General features: G+C 43.5%; 1 pseudogene; it reads right to left on the bottom strand.

Annotated features, from left to right (window-relative positions):
- Nucleotides 1–202: 202 nt before the first annotated feature.
- Nucleotides 203–332, bottom strand: LOC112135684 (U2 spliceosomal RNA; annotated as a pseudogene).
- Between the last annotated feature and the right edge of the window lie 3,581 nt (nt 333–3,913).

The raw sequence follows: 3,913 nt of genomic DNA, 5'->3' as shown, positions 1-3,913 counted from the left end.
TACTATAATAAATAACAATAAAAACTATAAGGTACAAGAACAATGAGATCAGTAAAATAAAATAGGTCCATGTACCTAAAGTACGTATTTCTATTCAAAAAAAGCACACTATGAATAAAGTTACCAGATGACAAGAGTGAAGAAATTTGTGTTGAGTAAAACTGAAAATATCTAGAATTGTACATCTAGAACACAGATGTGCAAAGAATTTCTGCTGATCAACAAGAAAAAGGGCAATCCCGGTACAGAAATTGGCAAAGGAATGAACAGACATTTTAAACTGGCAAGAACAAATACTACACTTGATCTTAGCCAAAAGGCCAAGAGGTGATTGAAGAGGTATTTTGGAGAAGAGAAACTCCATAGGGTTAACATGCATATGAAGACATGCTTACATTTATTAGTATTATAATGTAAAATAAACCACTACACTATCACTACACTATTACACTAAAACACACACACACACAGACACACACACTACACTGTTGCTATCACTACATCTACCACACTGGCAACATTTAGACCTTGGATAATGCCAGGTTTGGTGGTAAAGTGGAAATACGAGAAGCTGGTGGAAGAATGAACTGCTGGTGGAAGTCTTGGACAGCAATTTGTTTGTATTCAGTCAGATTAAATATACGCCTATTCTTTGGCCCAGTAATTCCACCTCTGGGCATATAACCTCAAGGAAATTTTCACATGCCTCTGAAAAAAGATGCATATAAGAATGTTCATCAATGCTTTGTTTGTGGAAGAGGAAGTTGGAGACAGTCTGCTTAAGTGAAATGCAGCGCTCACACACCATAGAATACTTCACAGGTGTTAAAAGTGGTGCACAGAATGTCTACATCGATGTGGATAGATCTTACAACACTGTGCTGAATTAAAAAATAAGAAAGCGTGAAATGTGTAATATAACATCACCTACATAAATTAAAAATCTATACATGCCAAAAAATACAGATCTTATAAGAACAGGCACAAATGTCTACAAATAAAAGCTTCAACATCAACCACTGAAAACAGTTGCCCTGATTGGAATGGTGGGTGGGTGATGGGGGTATGAGAGGACAGGAAAAAGAATAGACATGGAAAATGAGGGGGAAAGTAGATGAATGAATAAATAAATTACTGAGCAAAATAAGATAGGGGCTTTTCATAAATCAAAAATGATGAGAATGAAGATGATTAAAGGCTAAATGAAAAGAAAAGATTAAGACTTGGCAGAGGTAATGGCATGTGATAAGCACTCTGTAAATATTTATTAAATGATGGAAGAAATGAAGTCAATGGTGAATCTTTTTGCAAAGCTAAAATTTATTTCACAATATGAATCAGTGCTCTTTAATAAATTATTTTAGAAGTTTTGATCTTGTTATATCAAATTCTTTAAAATGTGAGCACACCTGTATTTGGAGACATCTGGACCATGTTCACAGATTTTTTTTTTCTTTTCTTCCACTTCTTGAGACATTGCATAAACATAGTCGCCTCTTTTGAACTATGCCATGCAGTTTGACTTTTGATTCTAAGTCACAGAAAATGTTTTCCTGGAAAATATTTGCTGTTTTGATCAAGTCTTGATTCCAAAGCATCTGCCTGTATGTGGTCACTGATATGAAGGGTATTTGCTGGAAGAAATGAGCTGGAATCTGCCTCATGAGCTTTGAGGCCATAAGAGGTGATAGGTTTATCACTGGCCATGATGGTGGGCTTGCCTACTGACATTTTGTTTTTCTGCCACTGTACAAGATCTGATTTGTCAGAGTAGCTCTGGCTACTCTGGCTACTCCTTTTCCTTCCCTCTTTCCGGAAGACAGAAATTTATTCCAGGGGATATAGCTTCTGTTGATCTGCTTCAGATTTTAATAATAATGATCCTATATTACTACTAACAAACATGGCTGACACTTGGCATTTACTGCTTTCAACTTAGTAAATATCTTTTAGTTTAATGACTTAGAGCTCTGGCTCTAGTCAGATGAACTTGGGTCTGGCACCAACCTATAACCTGACAGTTTGGTGACACTGGGCGATGAAATTCCCTAAGCATTTGTTTTTCTCTGAGCAATACAGGTAGAAGTTGCCTTGCAGCGTTGTTGTGGTGACTAGATTAGGTAAGGTATCTAAGGCTTAACATGGAGCCTCCTGCACAGTAAGTGGTTATATTATTACTTTGTGGAAATCATCATGCTAGGCCTGTGGGGAGAAACTGAGATGAATAAGAAAAAGTTCTGAATTTCACGGACTTGGAGAGAATAAGACATGACCAAAATAGACAAAAGACAGACCCGTGGGAGAGAGGACCAGCGAGGCCACATATCCTCCTAAGAACCTGTGAGACACTCACAGAACTGGTTCTTCATTTTATAAATGAGGTAACTGAGGCTAGAAGAGTTATGTGACTTGTTGAAGGGGACACAGCGAGTGAGTGTCAGAGCCTTCATGGGAACCCATGTCTCCTGTGACTGAGGCAGGCCTGAGGGATGTGCCTCTGTTTCTCGTGGAAACTCCTCGGCGCAGCCCAAGGCCTTGTGATGCTGCCCGCTGCCAGGCCAGGGTGTGGGCTGCCAGCCACCACAGCCTGGGGGCCTCTACTGTCCTGAACTTCAGAGGCTTTGCGGGGAGGGCTTATAGCCAGCCAGGAGACAGCCTTCCCTGGCTTTTAAGTGAGTCATTTATAAAATGTGGACAGCATTTCTCCTCAAGACCTGCCCTCAAATCAACAACCTATTAGAGACAGTAATTCATAACTTCATCAGATGAATTTTTATTGGGGGTCACTATGCTCCAGGTCTTGTGTGGGGCACTGGAGAGGCAAAGATGAAACCTCCTTGAGAAACTGTCAGAGTCACGTGACAATCCACCATCACGTAATGAACAAAGTGCTCTAAGATCTGAGAAGAGGAACAAGTATTCTCTGGGCTGAGGGTTTGTCCTTCCGGCAAGAGAGGATGGCAAGGTCAAAGGCAGGGAATTGCATGGGTGTTTGGTGGTGCTTAGAGGGCACTGGGACCAGCGGTAGGAGGGCAGTGGGTGGTGAGGCTGGAAAGGAAGGCAAGGGCTCGATTATGGGAGGCTTTCTAGGCCTCCTGCTCTGTGGCTGAAGGGAGAAGGTGAATGCTTTGTAGGCCAGAGGATAGCATGATCAGGTCTAGGTGGTGCAAGATGGCTCTGAGGCAGTATGGATGGCAGAGCAGCAAGGCCCCACACCTGCTCTAGGGGTTGTAGCCAAGGGGTCTTGACCCCAAACTGACTGAGTCCCTGGAGCCTGAGCATGTGGACCTCAGACATGCAGTGGCAGAAGGCTTCCAAACTGTGAAGGAGCCAGTAGCCAACACCCTCTACACTTCCAGATGGTGAGCCCATGACTTACTTAAAGAAGCTTCCTGTTATCAGTGGGTGCGCACTGGCAAAGAGGCTCTGTTCATCCTGTGCCTACAAGCCCAGATCCAGTCAAAGAGCACGGGCATGTTCCCCTTCCTTCCTTGAGGGTTGGCCTCTTTCTCCGTGGGCATAGCTGCCCTCAGAGCCAGCGCCCCCATATTTCAGCATGATTAAGCTTTGCCATTTTGGGGGTGGCTGGGGGCGAGGGGAGGGGCTATTGTGTTTCAAAATGGAATAAACAGAAAAGCAATATTAAAAGAATGAGGAGGTTGTTTACTGAGGCTTGAAGAGATGACAGGTGTTTCCTCCCAGTTGAGAACCAGTGACCCCTGGGAATCGTATTTCCCGGTGAGCAGGCGCCCATGGCTGACTGAGTCCTGCCCATGCTCTGGTGGCCTGGAAGCCTGCATGGGCGCCGTGCAAAGACCAACGTTTTCCAGAGGAGCTTTTGGGCTCATCACCGGCCTGGGGAAGGCTTGACACGGGGTTCCCACAGCTTGCCCCACACCACCTTCACACCCAA

The sequence above is a fragment of the Pongo abelii genome, chromosome 9 (genome assembly GCF_028885655.2).
Source record: "Pongo abelii isolate AG06213 chromosome 9, NHGRI_mPonAbe1-v2.0_pri, whole genome shotgun sequence".
Lineage (NCBI taxonomy): Eukaryota > Metazoa > Chordata > Mammalia > Primates > Hominidae > Pongo > Pongo abelii.
The sequence above is the reverse complement of the archived record's forward strand: the minus strand, read 5'-3'. Positions and strand labels throughout refer to the sequence as shown.